This window comes from Sorex araneus, chromosome X (assembly GCF_027595985.1).
Source record: "Sorex araneus isolate mSorAra2 chromosome X, mSorAra2.pri, whole genome shotgun sequence".
Classification (NCBI taxonomy): Eukaryota; Metazoa; Chordata; class Mammalia; order Eulipotyphla; family Soricidae; genus Sorex; species Sorex araneus.
The window spans coordinates 328582220-328609280 of NC_073313.1; positions in this window are offsets into that span (position 1 = coordinate 328582220).

A 27061-nucleotide genomic window follows, 5' to 3' on the forward strand; every position below is an offset into this window, starting at 1 on the left:
TTGTAGTTCTCAGTGTTCCATCTTGGGATCTGGGCAGAGATGAATAGGTCATTAATTATGATTTATAACAGAACAGAAGGACCCATGCCCACCTTAAAGGGAATGGAAACAGGGACACTGAAGCAATTAATAAATTAATAAATTTATCCATTGGACCTAAAACAGAATGAATCTAAACACAAATATTCCCAGCAACAAGGTCCCCTCTCTCAGTTCCTTGTTTTTCCCTGCTACTTCAATGTACCTCAGTGTACTGTGGTGAAGTAACCAATAGATAAACTCCTTTCTTGTGCCCTTCTTTTTTTGTTTCACCTTTGCTATGATTGCCCATTAGCTCCTATAAAAAGTGCTCTGTATTCCTGCTCTGTGCCATAATTTCAGGTGATTGCCTAGTTATGGTCCATCTTGATGTTAGATAACTAAATCTCCTTGCTTTCATGCCTAAAGATGTTTCCAGTCTGATTGATTAAGCGAATTCCATTACAACAGTGCAGTGTTGGGACTTGAACAGAGGACTCCCTACATGGTTTACATATGCAAACCTTGTGCTCCTGTACTTTAAACTATTTTCCAGGCCTCCATCACAAACTCTCTAAGCACGTTTTTATCTTTCCAAACTAGAAGTCTATATTCTTGAAGAAATGTCCCATCCTCCAGTCCCTAGTAACACTACTCTACTTTTGAATGTTTCGTGTCTGTCTCTCCTCATACTTTATAAAAGTGGGATCATAGATCTTTGTCTTTAAATAAGTTGGTGCTGGTGGACAGTGGAAACTTTTGTCATACCTGTCATTGCTCAGGGCTTATCCCTGGCTCTGTGCTCAGGTATAATTTCTGGTGTTGCTCTAGGTACCATATGTGGTACCAGGGATGAATTTGGACCATAAACATGTGAGACAAGCACACCACCTGTTGTACTAGACCTCCTACCCAGAGGCTCCCATTTTAAACCTTATAGTTGTCCATATTCCAGTATTTCCCACTGTCTCTTAACTCTTTGCCCATCTCTCTCACATGGCACTTTCTTTGGTTGAGAATGCAGTCAAGGACGAGCCAAGAAGGGAGTTTGATGCCTCCTGATTTGGCAGAGAATAAACCCTTCTGTACATTCCAGGTCCCTGCAAGGACAAGAAGGCTGTGCTAACCTGCACTCCTTTTGCGTTCCAGTAAGCATCACAGTCTGAGTAAATCCCTTCCTGCCAGGGGGAAAATAGATGAGTTCAAATGAATGATGAGTTTAGATGCTGCTTAATTTCTTTCTTTTTTAATTGTGGTTTTTCTATCATTTTGTGCATACCTTTGGAGGTTTTTCTGGGACGGAAGTGTCTTAAATTTTAAAAGCAAATAAATAAATAGAGGATTGTCTTTTGAGTGCCTGGCAGATTTATTTAGGTTTGTGAAGTCTAAAGTAGTTGAATTATTTAGTTTTCTAAGATCCTGTAACTGCAAGTGTCAGATAGCTGCCAAAGTCATCAAGATAGCTTAGGATTTAATGGGTTAGATTTGTTCCATTCATTCAGCTTTAGCCTGAATCTATCTTCGTACCTTTCGATGGGTTAGTCTTCACTGTCAGAGACCTGAATAGTGTCCTTTCCTCCCTTGTGGCCCAACTAGGGTCTCTCTGGTCAGGGCTTGCACCAGTTGCCCTAATTAAACCATACGCAAAGATAATCCTTTCTCTAGTGCTCAAGGGTAATATTTTATTTGTGGTACATGTGTCCCTGATATCAGACAGGAGAATGAACAAGTCACTGGTGGCTTCCTGTGAGAACATCTTGCTGCATCTTGCGTAGTATGTATGAACCACTTCACCAGCTGGGAAAGCCAAGAGTCACATTTCTTAAGCCAAAAGTCTACTGACTCCTTAATGACAAGTACAATTAGATCTTTAAGACTCCCAGTGTCCTACCAGAAAGGCAGATTAAGCCTCACCTAGATAGAGGCTCTGTAGCTGGCAATGTCACATTGTGCTTTAAATATCATGCATAAGCCTTGACTCTCTCTATCCATGGGTTTTAACCCTGGTTTTACCCTGGAATCATGCAAAAAACTTGATGTCCCATCTGGGAAGTTTTGCCCTAACTGGTCTGTCCGGATTGAAGGGATTCAGAGTAGGTGATTCTCATGTGCAGCCAGGTTCAAACTGTTTGAAAACCACAGTTTGAAATCTTTGAACTGATTTTCAGAGTAAGTCGTGCCTGCCTCTTATCAAGGGTGATGGTTATAATGATGACGGTGATGATGTGCATCAGAGCTAACATTTATGGAAACTTACTCTGTGCCATATCATATTATGAGCACTTTTTCATGCCTCATCTCATATCACCGTTGCAGCAGCCCAATGACGCAGACACTTTTATTGCCCTTCTTTGGGGATGTGAAACTGAGAAGGCACAGAGGAGTTAAGTCACCCTTCTAGGATCCCCTAGCTGGACTGTAGCAGAGTCCAGGAAGATCACATCCTATACCACTGTATTGATAAAGGGGTTATTTGGCTCTTAGGCTGTGGCCTTCCTCTGAAAATCCTCCAAAGTGGAAGAGTGGAACCCCCAGTCTCCTCATGTATAGCTGTATGCTGTTTTTCGGGATGTGGGTCTTATTAGGCAGAGATCGCAGAGAGTGTGGAAATGGGAATGTATGCCATACCCCCTGACAAAGGTCTAGAGCTCCATTGGCTTCAGCTGTGTCGGTGTGCCCCACTATATGTAGTGACTGCAGATGGGCATGGCCGCCATGGCTCCTGTTCTTAGACAAGTTTCTAAGAGGAAACATTAAAGAGTGATTGAAAGCAAGGAAAATAATGCTGAGATCTTCTCCTGACATTGCATTAGCAGGAGAACATGAAGAAGCCGTCTGTTCTTTTGACTCTAACTTGTGTCTCCTGGGGCTGCTTCTAAGGATATCAGCATGGGCCTTGCTGCAACCAGTTGCCTTTGGGGATTACTATACATCTCAAGCTCTTTGTCAAACCACTGGGACATCCGAAATGCCTAGCATTTTCCTATGTGAATGTGCTCTGTGTGGTTCTAATTAATGTCCCACCTTTTCCTGCCTTCTTCTTTGGGCATTTCATTCTTTGCCTCTCCTGGTAGCCTTTGCCTTTAGTCCAGGTCTTCCTGCTATTGTTCACCTACTGCTCATCCCCTGGCAGCCCATATCATAAACTCTGCTTTATGGCTCTCCTGGTCCAGTCTGACTAGCTTATGCCTTTCAAATTCCTCCTCTGAGTACATTTTTTATGTAAGTTTACACAAAATATGATACAACTTGCCTCAACTTCCCTCCCACCTTGGAAAAACCAGATGGAACAAAGATTCACTGTGATGCAGTCAATTCTTCACTATCTTCAAGCCAGTTATCAGCTGGTATTTTTTTTTTGTGTGGTGGGGTGTTGGGGGAGAGCTTTCACATAATTACATATTTAGTCATTTGTTGAACTATTTAGGATCTGTACTTGGGTGGGAGAATATCTGCCTCCCTATACTGTCTGAAAACTGCCACTGTTTGCTCAACACTGGTAAATATGAATGAAGCCAATGATCTTTAAGTTGGGGATCTTAGAGGCTAAATCTTTAAAAAGAATGAGCATTCTATTTTATTACACCCAACCCTTCATCTTGTGACTTGTGGATTTTTTCGAGTCATTCTCTTCTCCTGCCAATTTCATTTATCAAACGGCTTGATGCTCATGAGGCAGATGATTGGGGAAAAGTGCAGCTCAGATTAATCAAATCAGTTGTTTGGCATCTACTCCTATGAAAGGCAATGTCAGGCAGCAAGTTCAGCTTTGGGCACACTTGGGTTTTGAGGTCAACTGGGTATCTCATTTATCTATGCCAACCCCACTGCCCTCTGCCCCACCCAACTGCTCTTTGCCCTCACCCAATAACCTAATTTGTGTTTGAAAAAGAGCAGCAGTTGCAACAGCACTTGGAGTTTTAGCCTGAAGCCTGCAGAGGGAGAAGGCTGGTGGTGGGTCTCCACTAGGTCCCTTGCAGTGTGCAATACCTGGCAGGGGGTCTGGGGCCAGATCTCTTTCCCTGCTGAAGAGAAGGTATTTTGTCAGGAAGTGAGAAGCAAGGGTGTCTGTGAGGTTGAGAGAGGGTGGCTAAGAATGGGTGAAAGGAAGGGGGCTGAAGAAAGGAGTCTTTCACAAAGGAAACTCGCTGATTCTGTCTGTGATCAATCACACTTAACAAAGAACCCGGTGACACAGGGCCTTGCTCCTCCCAGTACATGGCCATTCTAGCATCCAAAGTCGATCACAAGATGCAGACACTAATTTAAATGAAAGTCCCCGTTCTTGGTGGCAGCTTTTCCCAACACGGATAAGGTGGACAGCAAGGATTTCCATTTTATCACATTCCCCCTTGTGGTACTGGGTGGCAGAAGCCTCCTTCATAAGAGGCCACACATTTTCCTAGATGCGTTCCCCCCCAAATGTCAGCCTCAACTGTAAAGCTGAAAAAGACATTTCACATACATAAAATATGTAATTAAAATGATGAATTATTGTAAGATAGAATATTAGCCTTGTGACATTTTAATCTGAGCGTGCGGGAGAGGGAGAAAGAGAGCACAATCCGAAGCGCTCAATTAAATTTAGAATTTTCCCCCCTCTATTGTTATGAATAAATAGAAAAGATTCTGTAGCAGTCGGTGGAATTATTAATTGCAAGTAGTGTAGAAGGTGCATGCACCATATCATGAAATGGAATATCATTGTTAGTGACTATATTTCTTGGTAATTAAGGCCCAGACTAATGATGCAAGTTTTCTCCAGCATGATTTTCATCTGATTATGAGGCTGCTTCATTAAGAGCACTCAGCCTAACGAGCTGTAGCTGTAATAAAGTAATTTTCTGTCTTGTGCTCTGATTGATAAAGAGTTTCTATAGCTAAAAGGAATTGAAAATATAATTATAATTAGAAATGGTTGAATAAAGTTATTACAGGATTGCTGAAGGGTAGTGCAATTGACACCGTAATGTTTTTTTGGAAGTGAGCATCTTAAAATTAGACTTTATAAAGCAACAAAACTCCTTTGCTAATAACTGGGCTGAATGTTGCTGCTTCCATAAAATGAACATTTAGATTAAAGGAAAATGAGACTTTCCCACATTGTTCTCGACAAGAAAAACATATGCAAGAAGAATGCTGTCGCCTTTCTTCCCAGCATTCTTCCCTTGTGAAGTAAAGCTTATGAACATACTTTTTACTCCATTTATAATAATTTTCCTTCTGCCATATGTTGGAAAAAGATCTTTTTGATTAAACTGATGTCTTTTTAAGCATACAGTATAATTTTGGAGTTTCCTCTTGCCAATGTGCAAGGAGTTATGCTGTCTTTTTTATATATATTTATAAAGCAATGGGTTTCATATAAATTTTCAAATTGTGTAGAGGGCTTCTCTTCCCCTCTGTCTTTGTCATGCCTTGCTTGATATCAAAATATAACTGGGGAGGATACAAGATTCCACCCCCCTCCAATGGGAAATGTTAATCAACTTTTTATCCTAGAAACCTTATTTCTTTTTATGATGTTCACATTTATAAACCATGAAAACTCCTTTAGAGTGGTCCTTGGTGTGTATGTCATTGGATATGTCTGCAATATTGACATATAAATCTATGGCAGTGGTTTTATTTAGAATTAGCAGATATACTTTGTGCTCCAAATTAGTTTCACATATTTAATTTAGTCTCTTTTGTCCCATTTTAGCTCCCTGCACTGCATGAAAAACATGCATATACTTTAAGTCTATATGGTTATGTAAATCTATTTTATGCAAACTCACATAGATATTATTGGGTCTGAAGTGAGGAGTAGATCTACACTTTTGACTGATTTTTTTCCCCAAAACTCCTGTTTTACACTGTTTTTGACTATTGGAAAGACTTAGGATTTTTGAAAATTATTTCTAACATATTTTAGGATAATAAAAGCATGTTATTGGAATACCATTAGTAAGATTAGAGAGGGAAAAAAGAGAAGAATTTTATTGGTTGTTCATTGAAAATGTTAGCTGTGATTAGTTACATAATCCTACATTAACCTGTAAATTAAAATTCCTTGGTGCAATTTGATGGCTGATTTAATTTTGTCTTTCTTTGTTTGCCGCAGGCTAATTCCATTATGAATTCTTTATACAGTCTTTTCCCTCAATGATTAGCAGCTTCTACTCAAGTTCTGATTACTATTGTACACTTAGCACTACATAAAGCCGGGGATTAATATTCCCCTGAAGAATTGTTGCTATGGATCTGCTCTATTCCTTCTAAGAGATGTTTCTGCAGCTTCAATTGTCCATAAATTATGATCTCTAGTGAATTATCAGTGGGAGTGAGCTGAGCTTAACAAGCTGAAGAGTGCACTCTAGTTCGGAGAGAAAAAAGGCAAGGGAGAGAGAGAAAAAGAGATTCTCAATTATTAATTGTGAGATTGGATCATTCAGAAGTGATATCCCCCATCTCTATTCTTGCAGACGTGTGCAAATCAGAAAGAGGTTGTGGGTTAAAACAGAAGCTTTAAAAAATTCTTTCAATATTTTGTGATCATAACACACCAGAAGGTCTAAATTACCTGTAAGCAGGGAGGGGGAAATGCTGGTTCTGCCATCAAGTAAAAGGCAGGATTATAGGGTGTGTTTTCTTTTGAGAACTGGCATTGTCTTAAATTTCAAAATGTGATTTCCTCTCTGTCAGTTGAAAAATATATATTTGGATACCCTTGTTTTAAGACATAACTAGGAATAAGAAGATTTAAATGGAGTTGACTTAAGGAATTTTCAAGATAAGGAGGGATTTTCTTAAGGAGCAGATATTTCCAGTTAGAGTTGATCTGTAGCTGGGTACGGTCTCAATTTTGCTCTGCTGGAGAAACCAATTGGAATCAGGCTAAGACCACCATGCTTGCTGAATTGCTAGCTGTAACAACATGTGTTCAGTCCAAAAGAATTGAGAATATTCAAGCATTTGAATAATATACATAATAAAATCATCTTTTCTTTTTAAAATCTCCTCTCACTTAATTTTCTTCTTTTATATTTACTTTCTTTTCTAATTTTTCCTCTTTCCCATTCTGAATCTATTAATCAGCTGTCCTTTTGGTTTTCTTCTTCATCTCTTAGCCACACATCTTCAAAGGGATACGAATTTGAAAATATTTTGACAGTTTAAAACTGGAGCAAAAAATGGTAAATTTTATTGTTACTTTTGGAATCCAGCTCAGGACAGACTCCTAAGGGAGGTGAGATAAACTAAAGGAGTCTGAGAAATGCACTTAGCAGACACAGTGAAAGGAATCTTTTCCAGGAATTGCCACTTCCCAGTTTTCCAACTACAGAACAACAAATCATACACCAAACGAAGACAATTCTGTTCTTGGGGAAGAGGTTTCTGTGCATAACTCTTCAGCAGGAGCTTCAGATTGTACTGAGAAGTTCCTGGAAGAGGAGGCAGGGTCCACTTTCTCAGAGCCCGGTCTCTCTGAAGCATGATGCCCTGGCTTGTTGACCATGGCCCCCTGCGTACACACATGCACACACAGACACAGGCTTGCCTGCAGATTTTTCCACACCTCAACTGAGGCTCAGTGAAGTACATGCATCTTAAGAAAGGTGGCAGAAGATTTTATCATCAAAATGCCCACTTTTGAGAGTGAAAGGGTGCCACCAATAATGAAGTCAGGACACTGTACATCCGAGGGTCCCTGGCAAATAGAATACGTGACATCTTATTGGTAGGGGAGCAGAGTTATCAAGTACTGATGGTCAACACTCACAGACCTGCATTGGCATGTTTGTCATTCTTTTCTGCCACCTACCACTGGCACATTCCTTTCTGGATATGGAATAAGGCCCCCAATCTTATTAAGAGTCAGAGTCTATGTCCCAGTATTTGTTTTCTCAGACCCACAAGGAAACAGAACATCCACAAGGGCCTTTGGCTTGCTAGTATGCAAAGAAGCAGGGTCTCCAGAGACTGCCTATAATTTCTGGGTGTAATGGGGATAATAGTCCTGTGTGCAGTGGGACTCAGAGCCTAGACAGGGTGGGTGGGGCCCAGGACCACAGCAAGATCCTGAGCCCAGAAACATGGTTGAGGGCCAAGGGCACTGCAATGTCTTAAGAGTCTGTGCTAGACCCATAGTCTCCCAGTCTCCTTCCCTAGTCCTCTTAGACATTCCATAAACATTGTTATCATCAAGGGACTGGTCACAGAATTAAGTATAAAACATCAGGACATAAAACATGTTCTTGATTAGAATTCCCTGGTTAAAATTCCCTCCTATTCACAGTCTCCTGCCCCTGTGCCTGGCTGTCTTCTGGGGCCTTTGGAGGGGGGCGGGTTGGGTTTCTTTCCCCGCTCTGAGCAGAGCTCCAGCAGCCAAAGACCTCCGGAACCCAGCCACAGCCATGCTCAAGGCCACTCTCCACATGCTCGGACGATGCTCACACATGAAGGAACCAGCAGGGGAACCCAGGTGTGTGGGACCTGGGGCTGAGATATCCAAGTCTGCTCGGATTGGGACTGGGCCTCCTCCACCCAGATCCCCATTTCCCCAGTAGCAGGCAGTCACACCCACAAACTGCTCCCGACTCTGTATAATCCCATCAATAGCCAAGATCTCGAGACTACAAAACAAAGCTCTTATTGTCTAGTTCTTCTCAGAAAACACAGCAAGCTACTGAGAGTATCCTGCCCGCTTGGCAGAGCCTGTCAAGCTTTCCGTGGCATATTCGATATGCCAGAAACAGTAACAATGATGGGTCTCATTCCCCCGACCCTGAAAGAGCCTCCAATGCAGCACCACTGGGAAGGACAAGTAAAGAGAGGCTGCTAAAATCTCAGGGCTAGGACGAATGGAGACATTACTGTTGCCCACTTGAGCAAATCGATAAACAAAGGGATGACAATGACAGTGACAGTGACTCACCTATTTCATGGCAAGGTTATTAGCCTTGAATTTGAGATTACATACTAGGCGTTGTTGGAGTTTGGAAGAGGCTTGCTGGACTTGGCCTGATCTTCTATTACCTGGAACTCTAGCTTTGTCCTTCTGTGCTCTGTTTACTTTCCTGAACTTGCAGGTGGGGAAACAGAGGCATTCCTTATAGGTTGCATGCTCCTGGGTGCTTAGAACACTTTCTCAACAATGAATCAATGGTTTTTAAGAAAAGTTTTAGTTTGTTCATTATTGTTATTCCTGTTGACTCCACACATTAAATTCGAAAGGTCAACACTTCTGTCCCAAAAGTTCTGAGTACCAAACCCCCACTCTTCAACCAGGGAAACAGTTCAACACCAAATAAGTTTCACTGAGTGACTATGCTACTTCCATTAAATACTCTCCCTGAGAAGTCTGACCAGCACATCTTACCAAGTTTCATTTTATTTTAATTTTTTGGGGTAATTTTCTATGCTTTGTGAGGTATTTATGCCTCTTACAAATAGAACCCTGCAGAATTTTTTATTCATCTGTAGGATAACATGGGGTTTGTCCTTTTAGCCTTGCCTTAGAGAACATAGTTTACCTTAAAGCAATGTCCTTTCTGTATGGACACAGGGAGACAATATTGTGCTTGTAACTTGGGAGTTGATTGACTCCAATAATATTTACTCCTGGGCATCTGCTTTCAAGTTCCTAACACCCCAAAAGCAGGATCCTGACGAGGGACAGGATGGATCCAGGGCAAGTGGTGAGTTATGTGCTACCCTGGCATCGAGATAGGCCAGGCCAAAGTGCCACAATACTCTACTATAAGTTGAGAGCATGATCATGGACAATGCTGTCATGATCCAAAAGTAACGATGAGATTAGGATCCTGCTGGGGTTAGGAAGATTAACCAGGCCTGAGGACTGTGGTCTGGAGATGCCCTCAGGAAAAACCAAACTTTATATCACTTATTGTGCTTATACACAATGACATTGCTAGAAATATTAGAAGTAGATTTACTATAACTATTTAAGTAGATTACTACATTACACCCTGACACACCCTTGTTTGGACCCCCACCCTTGAGTGGATCTCCTTAGATGAGATTTCTTAGATGAGATTTTGTTAATCTCTTCAAGAAATGGTTTTACTCTTCTTTGTTTATTTGTTAATGTTAAACCCACCTTTGTGTCACCACCCTATGTAATTTGCTATATAAAATAAGACTGTGGGGCACTGAGGGGAGATAGAAGAGATTGGGAGAGAAAAGAAGACAAGTGGGGAGAGAAAAGAAGACAAGGGAGACAGAGGAAGGAGACAGAAGAGGGAGACAGATGAAGAAGACAGAGAAATAGAAGACACAGAGAGGCAGACACGGAGAGACAGACACGGAGAGACAGACACAGAAAGACATACGAAGAGAGCACAGTAGCACACACATAAGCAGAGCACAAGGTGAAAGAAGTGAGAGCGAGCGGGGCAGAAAGGGAATTAGAGGAAGATCCAGAGAGAGATCGAGAACCGGGAGAGAAGCAGAGAGAGAGAACGAAATAAACTGATCGAGCAACCAGTTTGGCCTTCTTCTTCCTTCGCCTGCCTCATCATCGCCATCAACCTCCCCCGGGGTGGGGGAAGCAGCTGGAGACTACCAAAGGCCGGCATCGGGAGAGATAGAGCCCCGCTGGGCCCTCTTCTCTTTTGTGTTTTTATACATTCATCCATTTTGCTTTTAGTCGAATACTATTTAGAATGGTCTTGGGTTTGGGTACAAAGAATTTCCATTGAGAGATTTTACCCACCTCATTTGACCAGTTACTCATCTTGAAGCCAAATTTAAAGGCAAAATAAAACTCCTAATGCTTTGTTGTTGTTGTTGGCTTAAAGTCTTGTAGAGCAGAATTTACACTAATTGAATATGAGTGTTCTTTGGGGACTGAGATCTCCTCCCAGAATTCTCAGTCAGAAACTGGGAGTTGAACCCAGTGTGGACAGTGCTGACTCTGGAAGGAGGCTTATTCTTTGGCAAATAGTAGTAAAATTTCTGGTTGACAGGACAGTCACCTACACTGTCAGAATTAGGCAGTTGTTTCTCCCAAGGCTGGTGACAAAGAGTCATATTTGATAGGTAGGACAATAGAGTACTACTGATTAAAGTAGCTGAATTAGCTTCTTCTTCTAAATGATGAAAGAAAACCTGGAGTGTTGAAGTGACCTTTTCCAGACTGTGACCATCATAAGACTAATTTCTGTACTAGGTGCCCATCTTGGTGCAAATACTAACTATTCTAAATGTGAGCTCACCAGGGCCCGTGACAAGGCAATGAGCTAATTATGATTATTATCATTGCTGTTTTACAGATGATAGGAGGAAAGTACCAAGAGAGGGTTTCCTTTACAAATCTTATAAATGGCAAGTGAAAAATACCTCAGGATGAGAAAGGAGCATTTGAACCTGAGTGTTTGCTCAGAGGTGCAGGAGGGCTTCTGCTCCAAGTGCTCTGCCCATCCTCTCTCGTCTTCTCTCTTACCTATCTCTCTCTCACAGAGATTCCTCTCTAGAGAGGCTTCTCGGTACTTGCTGTCCCTGCCTCATTTAAACCCTCACTTTGACATTGCCATGCCTACTGCAGCTCAGTTTTTACTGCTGCCTTTCTTGCCAGATACAAATAATGACTGTTCTTTTGCTGTCCCTTGTTTCTGGTGCAGGGGGACAATAAGGGGAGCACAGATCAATGTTTCTCAGAGCATGGCTGTGGCAAGCCTTGAAAAGTGGGAGCCCTGGTAACACATTCAGAGGTAGAGACAATTTCCTTGCCCCATTGATGTCTAGCCCAGAGAAAGGCTTCTCAGTAGAGGAGCCAACTCTGGATTCAGAGGAAGCAGTGGCAGTTTAAATGGTTTGTGTGTGTGGTAACAATCACCATGCAGGGAGGATACAGTGGTCTCAAGCTGGGGGATTCCCTGAATAGCAAGCAGAGGCAACACCATTTAAGGCAGAAGTTAAATGTTAAACATTTTCTCCCTCTTGTATTGGCCAGTGTGGGAGTGAATGAAAGCCTCAAATGAAAGGAACCCACATTCTATGGGTGCCTTCCCTTGTCTTTTATTTCCTCTCTATTCTCACCACAGCTTAAGTTTGCTTTGGAGCCAAGAGAGCCCAATAATTGAAAGACTTACTGTCAAATTCCATGCGAGTTGATTCCCCTGATTTGCATGAGAGGAAATATAATCTGATGAAGATGTAAATGTACACAATTGTTTTCTTATCTGTAGGCTTCTGTTTCTTCTTTGGAAAGAGAGTGATTTAAATATGCCCATTTGAAGCAACTAACAGGGGCTTAATGCCAAGTGATTACATTTTTAAAGACCTCTGGTTGGTTAATTTTATATTTTTTTCTTTTATGTCAATTCATCTAACTCAGCTTATAATAAGAATTTTGGGGCATTTATATTAAAATATGAGAGATAATATGTAAATTAGGAAGTGAATTTTACCTTTAGGAATTTACTATGAGACCTATTTAAAAATTTAAAATTGCATTTTGTTTTTTATGCCTTGTTTGGTATCTTACGGAGGCAAATCCAAAAGTGTATAGGAAGCACTTATGGTTGTACTGTATAGAGCATGAAGTGCCCAGAGTGGAACCCAGGGCTCCTGTATCCAGTGCACGTGCTCCAGCCCTTTGAACCATCTCCTTAGCCCTAAAAGTATTTTTGGAAGTCATTTGAAGTCTGGAGTGAGTTTTCCATATAAACAAGGAGCTAACATATTGCAATTATATAATACTTTATTGTTTACAAAATACTATCGTAATCTTAGGAAAGACAACAAAAGCTTCTTTAATTCTTTATGTTGTTGAAACAAAGCAATTGGAAACTATTTTAAACATTCTCTCTGTTTCTGAAAATCCATAATTCCCATTTTGGGACCCTGGGCTTTTTCTTCTGCTCCCTGTGCTCTGAAGTGGGATTACCATAGTGTCAGGACATGATCCTGAATGTTGGGTGAACAATAGCAGTGGAACTAAACCCTGTACACCTCTTACTTTTCTATTATCTTCTGTGGGCCTACTTTAGGCTTGCTTAACTAGTGCCAATGAAATACTCCAAAATCGTTATATGTACTGCCAGCCTTTAACCATTTGTGAGGTGTTTCAGTCTTTAGTTTGTTGTACAATATGCTTATGCAATTACATATTCTTTCTATACTTTTTTAGAAAAAAATACTCAATTAGGGTGAATAAGAGCCTCCTGCGGATAATTCATGTGTAGTTTTCATCAAGTGACTCTGAAAAAGACCAGTTGAAACATTTTTAGTATGTAGAAAGTGGGATCTGTGGTCTGCTTCAGCCCATTATGTCAGGCAAGCAAACGTTCAGTTGTGAAGGAAAGATATAATGATGTCAGAATAAAATAAAGTTGATGATAAGATACTGTGTATGAAGACAAAGTATAGTTAGAAATTTTGTAAGTCTTTTTTACCTTTGTAATAACAGAAGCTCCATATAAGTTTATAGTTTAGCTTTCATACTTTTGAATTTCAGATGCATTTAAGGGTTAGTAAGGATAGGATTAAGCAACACCAACATGACTTAGGGTTTAAGAAACTTAACTTTCAGTTAAAGTGTGTGATGGCTAGCATCTTTGGAGAGAAATAACAGAGCAAAGTAAGAGGTAATAAAGCAATGAGAGAGGCCCAAGTCAGCAGCATAGTTTAGAAGTGATGGATGGTTCCAGAGAGTATGAATGTTAGTGAGAAAGGGACCACTTAGCCTCCCATTGAATGGGACACTTTAATAAGAGGAGATTGGAAAATTAGACAAAATGTTTTAAATCCTATAAGCATGGAAGGAAAACTTGCCTGCCTGCTTAGGAGCTGATGAGGTTCTGTTAGATGGTGGATCAAGACAGATTTCAGACTGTGTGTGACTTTTGGGGAAATGATATGATGAGATCAAAAGAAATGGGATGAATGATGAGAACTGAAGTGTAAAGGCAGGAAATGTAAGCACATGTCTGGAGAACAGTGAACTGTAGGAAAATTGTATATTGGGTTAAGGCTCATTGACAAGAGTCAAGAATGATTAAGCTGGAAGGCTAGGTTGTGGCCAGATCAAGGAAGTTTTGGAATTCCTTGCTAAATGGTGATTTAGATTTAATTTGTTAGCCATTTAATCTGGTGGTGGGAAACCTTGGATTTAAAAGGAAGAGAAAGCAAGAATAAAAATCTTAAAATATTTCAGTTCTGAAAGTCTGAATCAGAGATGTGCAAATGGAATAGAAGGCAATGATGTATTTGGGAGTTACAATAAGTATGGTTTGGCATAATTGAATTGTCAAAGATAAAAGAAAGCAAGGAGATGTGAAATATTGAACTGTTGATTGGTTGTGTTAGAAGCAATGATTGGAAAGATAGTGAATGAATAGAACAGAATAAATTTTAGTGATGCTGAGTTTGAGATGCCTGTGGGCTGTCTTGATAAAATCCTCTAGAGAGTTTGGCAGAATTCAACGCGAAAATTTTGGAAATAATTCCTTGGGCATGATGGCAAAAGTAATGGAAATGGATGTGATGTTCAACTGAGAGTAGCAAGGGCAGAGGGTCAAAGCTTGTGGTTTAGAATTGTGGGAATTTAGGATTTAGAGGGGGGAAATTAACCAATGAGGAAAGAGACAGAAAAATTAACTACAGAATAAGGTCTGGCATGGAAAGAGCAAGCTTCAAGAAGGAAGTGGTAAGCAATAGGATCAAGTGCTGGGAAGTGGTTGAAGATGTGGCTATTAGAGGTCACCAGAGACCCTTAAGTGATCAGGTCCATTTAGAGAGATGCTGTGATAGCTCCTGTCATATCAACTTGAATGTCTATGCAATGCATGAAGCAATGGCACTGCTGGGAGATAGAGTTGTGGACAAGAAAGGGGCTGTAATTCGAAATTGAAGAACCAAGTAGGGATATCAATTAGTAAATAGTGATGGACTAGATAAATTGAAAGAGCATTGAAAAATGAATCCAATCAGCATGGCTTGAGACTTCTTTTAGATTAAGTATATGATGAGTGTTTCTAAGGAATGCAGAGTGGCAAGGTAGTTACAGCAGGACATAAAGGAATATAAGGACTCTAGGGCATATACAAAAGAAGAAACAAGAAAATGACTAGCAGGGGGCTTGATTTGAGTGGTGGGATGGATGAAGTTGGGAAGCCCATGGGCTAGGAGAGCCGAGAGAGGGAGAATGATTGGCTATTGTGATAATGGATACATTTAGAAAGATTAAACATGTCGGGATGAAATGAGGGTTGAGAGAAGGAAATTTCAAATTTGAGGCTTTTTTGTTGGGATAGTTTCCAGTAGTGATATCCTAGGGTATGATAGGGAAGGTATTGATGTAGATTTTTTTTGAGTTTCATGGGTTTGAGATGTTAAGTCAGTACTGAAAATAATAATAAACTGATTAGTCTAAAATCACCAGAATCAAAGTCAGAGGAAGGAAGAAGAGAAAAGAAACTAGTATGTATTGAAGACCAGCTGTGTACCAGAAAACATGTAAAAGTTTTTTACATCTGTTATCCTTACAATATCCTTAAAATAGTTGGTAATACTGCACCGAGTTTACTGATGAGATGTGGAAGCCTTTCAGGGTAGCCAAAAGTCTCCCAGGTAAGATGTAATGGAGATCATTAGCACAAATCTTATTCCTAATCCTGTGTTTCTTGGTAAGAAGAATCATAAGACAAAGTTGGCACGGTCATTGTCTCCTGGGGGTCAGCTGACAGCAGCAACTTGAATGTGGACAAATTGGTGTAAATAAAAATGTGTACATGGTGAGAGAGGTTTCTTTAATTTTTTTAATTGAATCACTGTGAAGTAAAGTTACAGAGCTTTCATGTTTGAGTTTCAGTAATACAATGATGAAACACCCATCCCCCACCAGTGCATATTTTCTACCACCAATGTCCCCAATATTCCCTTCTGTCCCAACCCTCCCCTGCCTCTATGGCAGAAAATTTCCCCCATACTGTCTCTCTAATTTGGGGCATTATGGTTTGCAATATAGATACTGAGAGGCTATCACATTTGTTTCTTTGTCTACTTTCAGCACACATCTCCCATCCCAACCAATTCCTTCAACCATTGTTGACTTAGTGATCCCGTCTCTATTTCAGTTGCCTTCTCCCCCAGCTCATAAGGCAGGCTGACAACATGGAGCCATATTCCTGGCCCTTGTGTCTACTGTCCTTCGGTGTCAGTCTCCTATTACGCTATTTTATATTCTACAAATGAGTGCAGTCATTCTATGTCTGTACCTCTCTTTCTGACTCATTTCACTTAGCATGATACTCTCCACGACCATCCACTTATAAGCAGATTTCATGGCTTCATCTTTCCTAACAGCTTCATAGTATTCCATTGATGTAGATGTAGATGTGTAGATGTAGATGTACATGTGTAGATTTATCAAAATTTCTTTAACCAGTCATCTGTTCTCAGGCACACACTCGGGTTGTTCCAGATTCTAGCTATTGTGAACAGTACTGCAATGAACATGAAGGTGCAAATGTCATTTCTACTGTGCCTTTTTGCACTCTTGGGATATATTCTAAGAAGTGGTATTGCAGGGTCATATGGAAGCTCAATTTCTTGTATTTTAAAAAATGTTTGTATTATTTTCCAAAAAAAGGCTGGAACAGTTGGCATTCCCACCAACAATGAAAGAGAGTCCCTTTTTCCCCACATCACGCCAGCACTGGTTGCTCTTGTTCTTTTTGATGTGTGCCAGTTTCTGAGGTGAGAGAGGTTTAATGTGGTATATGAGAAGGATAGTTTATAGTTTGTTTATAAAGAGAGTCTCTTGCCTGCACACCTGGCTGTCTTCCCCAGGACCCCTCGGAAGGAATGGGCTCCAGCTTTCCTCCCTGCCCCGAGCAGAGCTCCTGGCAACCAAAGACCACTGGAACCTAGCCACAGCCATGCTTGAGGCCCCTCTCCACACGTTCGGAGGAGCCTCACGCATGAAGGTACAGGCAAAGGAATCCAGGTGTGTGTAATCCCATCAACGGCCAACATCCAGAGACTCAAAAGCAAGCTCCCAGATGCCCGCAGCCGCGAAGTGGCTGTGCAATATCTTGTAACCTACTTCTCCCTCTGGGAGAAACTTGCAAGCTACTGAGAGTTTCCTGCCCACATGGGACAGCCCAGGAAGCTTCCCATGGTGTATTCATATGCTAAAGCCAGTAACAAGCCAGATCTTATTCCCCTGACCCTGAAAGAGCCTCCAATGCGGTTTCATTAAATATGTTCAATAAGTTTTTCTTTTTTTCTTCCATTTTTTATTGAATTATCATGAGAACAACAAACTTGTTCATGATTGGGTTTCAATCATACAAAATTCCAACACCCATGCCATCCTTCACCATAGTACATTTCCAGCCACCAATGTTCCCAGTTCCCCTCCTGCCAACCCTCACTCCTAGCCTGCCTCTATAGCAGACTAGGGGTGAGGGTTTTTATTTAGAAACACTTCTTTTTATTTAGAAATTTACATTCATTAAAATTTTTTTTATCAGTGAATCACCATGAGGTACAGTTACAGATTTGCAAACTTTCGTGCTTGTGTTTCAGTCATACAATAATAGAGTGCCCATCCCTCCACTAGTGCCCATTCTCCACCATCAATGATCCCAGTATCCCTCCCATCACCCCTTCCCCATCCCTATCCCCGCCTCTGTGACAGGGCATCCTCTTTTGTTCTTGTTCTCCTTTGGGGTGTTGTGGTTTGCAATAGAGGTATTGAGTGGCCATTGTGTTCGGTCTATAGTCTACTTTCAGCATGCATTTCCCATCCTGAGGGGGTCCTCCAAACACCCTTGGTGTTTCCTTCTCTATATGAGCTGTATTTTTACCCAGCATATGTGGCCAGCATCTAAGTCGTGGAGCAAACCTCCTGGTACTTATCTCTACTATTCTTGGGTGTTAGTCTCCTATTCTGTTACTTTAGATTCCACAGATGAGCGTAATGTTTTTATGTCTGTCCCTCTCTTTCTGACTCATTTCTCTTAACATGATACTTTCCATGTTGATCCACTTATATGCAAATTTCATGACTTCATCTTTTCTAACAGCTGCATAGTATTCTATTGTGTAGATATACCCAAGTTTCTTTAACCATTCATCTGTTCTTGGACACTTGGGATTTTTCCAGATTCTGGCTATTGTAAACAGTGCTGCAATGAACATACAAGTGCAGATATCTTTTCTATTATACTGTTTTGCATCTTCGGGATATATTCCCAGAAGTGGTATTGCTGGGTCAAATGGGAGCTTAATTTCTAATTCTTTGAGAAACATCCATACTATTTTCCAAAAGAACTGAACCAGTTGGCATTCCCACAAGCATTGAATGAGAGTCCCTTTCTCCCCACATGTGCGTAAACACTGGTTGCTTTTGTTCTTTTGGATGTGGGCCAGTCTCTGTGGTGTGAGATGATATCTCATTTTTGATCTAATGGCAAACAATTTTATTCTTTCTCTCTCTCTCTGAATTTTTCTTTATACAACTAAATATTGTAAACAAAATAAATTCTACTTGGAATTATTTCCCCCTTTGTCTCCTAGAAAGAAATTCTCCTGTCTTTTTTGTAGTTGATGAATTTTAAACTCCCAACATACCAAAGTCTACTAGTTTTAGGGTTTACTCAGGAGTATTTTTGATCATGTTTCTTTGTTACAAAAATAAAAATGTGATGCTGTCACTGTCATCCCATTGCTCATCAATTTGTTAGAGCAGGAACCAGTAATGTCTCTCATTGTGAGACTTACTGTTACTGTTTTTGGCATACCCAACATGCCACGGGTAGCTTGCCAGGCTCTGCTGTGTGGGCTAGATACTCTCGGTAGCTTGCCGGGCTCTCCGAGAGGGGCGGAGGAATCGAACATGGGTCGGACGCATGAAAGGCGAATGCCCTACCGCTGTGCTATGGCTCCAGCCCTAAAAATGTGATGCTATTTCATGGAAACATTGTGCCCATCTTAGTAGATATCTACTTTTTATCTGGTGCTGAGTTAGAAGATGGCCCAGCAACAAGTTATTTTTCTTCACCAGCTAGGTGGTAGGGCGCACAAGTCCATTCAGCTATTTAAGAATTTTTATTGAGCATGTGCAAAGCGGTAGGTATAGTTTTGAGGCCTGGAGTCATGACCTGGAATAGATGAGAGAACATTGAAATTCTTGCCTATGAATTTCAGGTGGGAGATGCAGAAAAATTATTAAAAATCTCTGAACTACATAAGATAGAATACAATGGCAAGAAATAGGAAAGAGTTTAAAGAAAATCAGTAAAAGGAGATAAGAAGAGGAGTGATAAACTTTGAGTGTCAGGAAAGATCCTTCTGAGGAGATGACATTTTTTAAAAATTGGGAGAAATTGTGGTTCTCAGATGGCAATGCCTAGTAGTGCAGAGGTTGGGGACATGCAGTATCAGGGTTTTAATCCAGGGTTCACCTCTGCAAGATAGGTTCTTTAACACTTCTGAACCACATCCTTTTCTCTGAGGGGATGATTTTCTGAACTGAGCTCACAGTTCCTAGGATGCTAAGGGAAGTTTAGCATTAGTTTCGCATTTGGGCTTTAGCACAAAACACAGCAACCTGTGAAAAAGCTGTTCTCCCTACTTTCAGATGTAGAAATGGAGGCAATTTGATTTAGATAGATTGTGTGGAGCTTGGTCTTTTAAACTCAGGAGATCTCAGTTTAAGCTGAGTATCTTCTCCTACATTGCAGAAGGCACATCCATACCAATACTCCTAGGAGAAATGCCAAAAAGGCTGTAAATTCACAACAAGGTTGCTAAATGCTAAATGGAATAACGGTCAAGGACAGGTTTCCAAAGGTATCCAACTGAGGAAAGATTGGGAGCAGTTGAACACTCAATGGCCCTCTCTGGACCAGTCAACTCAAAACCAACATAGACATCAAAGGGTCAATAACTGACACTGAACCTGGGGTGTCCACATAAACCTTTACAAGGAGGAACTATCAAAAACCTAACTTCCATTGCTTAAAATGATATCTACCAGCCCCTTTCTGTGAGGTTACATCTCAGGTGTTTTTAAAATGTAGTGAAGTCACTGAGTGTAAGCAAAATGCCTCTTTGTACTTTGATTTCCATGTCAAAGAACTCAGGCTGTCTCTAGCCCCACTCTGGTAACAAAACATGGAAACATGGTGAAACCCTACTGTTAGAAAACAACAACAACCTACTGTTATCTTTCACTTAACCCTTGAGCAATGCAAAGAAAATGCTGTGAACTGACAGCCATCATTTTGCTAACACTCTTCCTTCTTTCATACATTCTAACTGTGTTTCTCCTAGGAAACCTTTCTTTCACTCACTGTGATATTTTCTGCTTTGTGTTTAAAGTCTGATTCCAGGAAGCACATGGAGTTATTTCTGTTTTAAATTTTATTTGTGCTGTTGTCCAGTGAGTCCTAGAATGTGCACTGGTTACCAGACACCTCAACAGAATGTGTTTCTGACTTTATGAAAGGGATTTTACTTAGAATGAAAGGACACATTCAGAGAGTCTCTTGCCTGGAGAAGAGGTCTGGAAAATATCTTTAGTAGGCAGGAAGCTATAAGAGGGCCTATACTTTTAAAATCTCGGCTCTTGATTTTATTCTAGACTTTAGATTGTTTAATTTGGTTCTAAACCCTTTGTTAACTTTTTACCTCCTTTCCTTGCCCTAACTACTTCCTTTTCTAGCAAGCATTCCACTATTCAAAGTTAAAGTCCTTCTTCAGGGGACTTAAAGGAAGTTGTGGAGGGTCCTGGAGACATTGGTGGTGGAAAGATACAATAACTTTGTACATCAAAATTATAAAGTTTAATAATATTATAAACCATGCTACCTAAACCATAAAATTATTTTAAAATAAAAGACAAAGATCTTTTATACAAAGACCATTCTCCTGGAACTTCTCTCATTTTATGGTACCCTTCTGATAAAAAAAAAACACAACCATACTTTAAACCATTTCTCTATCTACCCCACACCTGCTCATTGACAGTTTGGTAAGTAACTGAACTAGCAGGACAATACAGGAACACAACTTAAATTCATAGGACATATCCTGAAAGGCTACTTAGCCTGCCCTGCCATCTGCTACCTTTACCCCCTTATAGTATGTGCTGGTGCACAGTTTCCAAACTACCATTTCTTTAGTTTATTCAGAATCCATTTCATGAGCATTTACTTCATATGTGTCATAGTAATGGGCTATAGAGATAGACCAGTGAGCCAAATTGAAAGCTAACTTCTTTCCTTTAATTTCTGAATATAAAACAAATGATGTCCAAGTAAATATTATATCATCTTTATATATATATGCAAGGAATTTGGGCAAACTGACTGAGGGCCTGGCTGACAACTTTTTATAGATTTGTCCAAGACAACCTAATTTATATCTAAATTAAATTTAATATCTGAATTCCAAGGAGTAACTAGCATAAGAAGACTAGAGGCAGGAACCTTACAAGTATAGAGAACACAAGCAATGGTTTATAAATAAGATTTGGCTGATCTTATTGGACTCACTTGAGATATATAAAAAAACATAGTATGAGACTAATACCCAAGGACAGCAGAAACAAGGGCCAGGAGGAATGGTTCATGGTTGGAAGCTTGCCGCAAGTGGTAGTGGGGAGAGGGCAGCTAAGATAGAGAAGGGACCACTATGACAATGATAGTTGGAAATGATCACTCTGAATAAGAACTGAGTGCTGAAAGGAGGTAAAGAGACAAACATGAAAACCTTTCAGCACTTTTATTGTACACTGTAATGCCCAAAAAGAAAGAGAAAGAAGAAAAGTGCCTGCCATAGAGGCAGGCTAGGCAGAAGGGGGTGGGAGGGAAACTGAGGATATTGGTTGTGGAAAATGTACACTGGTGAAGGGATGGGTGATGGAACAGTGTATGACTGAAACCCAATCATGAACAACATTGTAACTGCATCTCATGATGATTCAATTAACAAAAAGTCAATTTAATGAATCATCAATTATCTCATTGTTTTTATTTAAGTCAATTAAATGGCCCATTGAAGTTGAACTCTTTATTTATTCATTTATTATTATTTTTTTTGAAGTTGAACTCTTAAAACAAAAAAGATTTGGTTGATCTTGTGCAAGAAACAAAAAAGCTGATGTGTCCTGACCACAGTGGGTATTATTCGGATACGAAGATCTTCAATAAAATACTAGCAAATAGAATCTAAGAACTCATCAAAAATATCATACACCACGACAAAATGGGGTTCATCCTGGGGAAGCAAGGATGGTTTAACATTCAGAAGCCAATCAACATAATCCATCATATCAACAAAAGAAAAGATAAAAACCATATGATCATATAAATAGATGCAGAGAAAGCATTTGACATAATCCAGCACCCGTTTATGATGAAAACTCTCACTAAAATGGGTATAGATGGGACCTTCCTCAATATAGTCAAAGCCATCTACCAAAAGCCTATGGCAAGCATTATGCTCAATAGGGAGAAACTAAGAGCCTTCCCTCTAAGATCAGGGACAAGACAAGGATACCCACTCTCACCACTTCTGTTCAACATAGTACTGAAAGCACTTGCTATAGCAGTTAGACAAGAAAAAGATATTAAGTGCATCCAGATAGGAAAGAAAGAAATAAAGCTTTCACTATTTACAGATGATATGATCTTATACTTACAGAACCCCAAAACCTCTACCAAGAAACTCTGAGAAACAATAGACCAGTATAGTAAAGTTTCAGGCTGTAAAATCAATGCCCAAAGTCCATGGCTTTCTTATATGCAAATAATGAGAGAGAAGAAAGTGACATGAAAAAAACAGTCCCATTCACAATCATGCCTCAGAAAATCAAGTACCTCAGAAACAACTTAAATAAGGAGGTAAAGGACCTGTACAAAGAAAATTATAAAACGTTACTTCACAAAATAAAAGAGGACACGAGGAAATGGAAACATATCCTTTGCTCATGGATTGGGAGGATTAACATTGTCAAAATGGCAATACTCCCAAAAGCATTATATAGATTCAATGTGATCCCTATAAATATACCAATGAAATTCTTCAAAGAAGTGCATCAAACACTCCTGAAATTCATATGGAACAACAAATCCCACAAATAGCTAAAGCGATTCTTGGGAAAAAGAAGATGGGAGCCATCATCTTCCCCAATCTCAAAATCTACTACAAAGTGGTAATAATTAAAGCAGCATGGTACTGGAACAAAGGAAGAGCAGTAGACCTATGGAACAGGATTGAATATCCTCATACACACCCTCAAATATATGATCATCTAATCTTTGATAAGGGAGCAAGAAATGTGAAGCGGAGCAAGGAAAACCTCTTCAACAAATGGTGCTGGCAAAACTGAACAGCTACATACAAAAAAATGGGCTCAGACCTCTACCTAACACCATGCAAAAAAGTCAGATCAAAATGGATTAAGGACTTCAACATCAGACCAGAATCCATAAGGCGCATTGAAGACAAAATCAGCAAAACCTTCCATGACATTGAGGCTAAAGATATCTTCAAAGATGACTCACCACTGACTAGGCAAGTGGAAGCTGAGATTAAAAAAAAGAACATGGGGCTGCCTTAAATTAAGAAGATTCTGCTCCTCAAAAGAAACAGTAACCAGAATACAAAGACAATCATCAGAATGGGAAAGGATATTCACCCAATACCCATCTGATAAAAGATTGATATCAAGGATATAACTCCACAAGAAGGAAACATTCAATCCCATAAGAAAATGGGGCATCGAAATAAACAGAAATTTTCTCAAAGAAGAAATCTGAATGGCTAAAAGGCACATGAAAAAATGCTCTACATCACTAATCATCAGAGAGATGCAGATCAAAACAACAATGAGGTATCATCTCACACCACAGAGACTGGCCCACATCCAAAAGAACAAAAGCAACAAGTACTGGCAGGGATATGGGGAGAAAGGGACTCTCCTTCACTGCTGGTGGTAATACCGACTGGTTCACCTCTTTTGGAAAACAGTATGGATGCTTCTCAAAAAATTAGAATTTGAGCTCCCATTTGACCCAGCAATACCACTTCTGGAAATATATCCTGAAGATGCTAAAAAGCATAGTAGAAATGACATCTGCACTCATATGTTCATTGCAGCACTGTTTACAATAGCCAGAATCTAGAAAAATCCTGAATGCCTGTAAACAGATGACTGGCTAAAGAAACTTTGGTAGATCTATACAATGGAATACTATACAGCTATTAGAAAAGATGAAGTTATATGCAAATTGCATATAAGTGGATCAACATGGAGAGTATATAAGTGGATCAACATGGAGAGTAACATGCTAAGTGAAATGAGTCAGAAAGAGAGGGACAGACATAGGAAGTTACACTCATTTTTGGAATATAAAGTAACAAAATGGGAGACTAACACCCAAAGACAATAGAGACAAGGAAAAGGACGATTGCTCCAGACCTGAAAATTGGCCTCACATGCCGGGGGGGAAAAGGCAGTTCAGATAAAGAAGGGACCACCAAGTAGAGGATGCTTGGAAGATCCACTATGGATGGGAGATGTGTACTGAGAATAGAATATAGACCATACATGATGGCCACTTAATACCTGCATTGGAGACCACAACATCCTAAAGGATAGAGAGAGTAAATAGGAAATCTGCCTGCCATAGAGGTGGGGGGGCATGGGAGGGAAACTGGGAATATTGGTGCTGGAGAATAGGCACTGGTCGAGGGATGGGTACTCGATCATTGTATGACTGAAACGTAAACACAAAAGTTTGTAAGTATGTAACTGTACCTCACGATGATTCATTAAAATAAAATAATTTTTAAAAAGAGAGGTGTAGTATTAACATTTAGGTAGAATCAGTGGCCAGTGGGTAATAGTGGTAAGGTGTTTGTTTTGCATATGCTGACCAAGTTCAATCCCTTGATCACATATAATATAAGTATTATATGTTTATATATAACCCTAAATATAACCCCTAAATATAATGAGGAGCCATCCTGAAAACAAAGTCAGAAATAGTCCCTAAGTACCACTGAGTGTATAGTCCCCAACCTATTAAAAATAAATAAATGAAATAAAAGTGTAGATACAAATGGCTGTAGAATTACAGAATGAAGGAGCCTGGAAGTTTAGGAAGTTCTGTTTGATGATCCCCCATATCCATGCTGAAGGAGAGGTGAGTCACTCTTAAGATTCAGGGTGTGTAGTAATTGATATATAAGTGAGAAGTAGAGTGGGGAAAGAGTAAGAATTGGAGGATCAAGTTTTGACTGCAATGCAGCTGGAATCAGAGGCTGTAAAGACTAATCATTTGGCTATGCTTCTACTTCTAAAAGTGGAAGTAGATTCCTGCATTGATTTAGGGTTACTATGTTTCACAACGGTTTTGTAAAAAATGAAATGTTGGAAAAGAATGAACTTACCAGTGGCCACATACTTCAAAGATGTGGTTGCTATAGAAGAAGCTAAGGTGACATGAGAATTATACACAAAAGAAAGAGATCAAGAATACCCTATGATTTAAAAAAAAACAGTTGTGGGGTCTTGTTAGAAGATTCAGTAGAATTGTGAGTTTTAATTTTAAATCATTCATTTCAGTCTCAGTTCTAGATTTAGTTTGGTACCTGGCAGGTCAGATGATAGGAAGCAGGTCTCTAGAGCGGATTTACCTTTTGGAGCTAAAGCATTTTTTTAGCAAGGTGAGGCATGGAATTTTAGAGAGAAGCAAGGGAAAGGAAATAGACCAGAAGAAAAGAGGCTTTCACAAAGAAAACTGCTGTGTCTGTGATCAATCACCGTAACAAAGATCCTAACAGAGTGGGTGACACTGCCTTGCCCTCCCAATCTACTCTCTGGAGCCCCATCAGGAGGCTCCAAGGGTGTCCCTTGAGTGGTTTATTCTACTAAGCAATAGGATTCTTTGCAGGTGACAAATTGACTCAGAGAATTGTTTTTGTGTGAGAGCAAGGGTCATATCTGAATACAAAATAATTGTTGGAGGATAAACACTTTTTCTTTTTCTTAAAAAAAATTAAAAGTTTCCCAGTGATTTAGCCTTGCCTGAACTTAAGAAATATCTAAGAAGCAAACAATTGATGAATGAAAATTAAGCCAGTCTAAATTCTCAAGATCTTGTGAATGTCTTTCATAGGGATCTTCCTTAGATGTTCCTAATACACCTCTGTTTCTATTTATATTATTATTATCATTATTTAACGGCAGAGCCTGGCAAGCTACCCATGACGTATTTGATATGCCAAAAATAGTAACGACAACGTACTCTTCATGTTCCTGGAGTGAGCAGAGGCCATTAGGCTACACTAGCACTCAACAGGGACAAATGAAGACATTACTGGCGCCTGCTCAAGCAAATCAATGAACAACAGGATGACAGTGATGACAGTGATACAGTGATATCATTATTTATTTATTCATTTTGTTTTGGTTTTGGAGCCATACCCTAAGGAGCTCAGAGGCTATTTGCAGCACAGTTCTTGGGGGTCACTCCTGATGGTGCTCCAGGGACCATGAGCGTGCTGGACATTGAATCCCAGCCTTGTATATACAAAGCATGTGATACAGCCCATCTTCTCAGTCTTATTATTTTTTTAATTAAACTTTGTTGGCCTAGGGGCTGGAGCGATAGCATAGTGGGTAGAGTGTTTGCCTTGCACACGGCCAACCCGGGTTCGATTCCCAGCATACCATATGGTCCCCTGAGTACCTCCAGTAGTAATTTCTGAGTGAAGACCCAGGAGTAATCCCTGTGCATTGCTGGGTGTGACCCAAAAAGCAAAAAAAAAAAAACAACTTTGTTGGCCTAAAATTATAATTAATGTAATTCATGATTCCTTTGTTTTCAGAGTCCCTAGTTAGGCAATTGATAAGTACTTGTTGATTGATTAGTTTCTTGGCCTTTACTCTTTCTGGGGGCAGCCAGGTCAGTACCCTTTAGGCAAGTTTTGTAGAATATCAATTTGTTAAAAGCAAAACAACAACAAAATGGTTTCATGGTCAAAAGGTTTTTTCATAGTCTGGATAAAACAA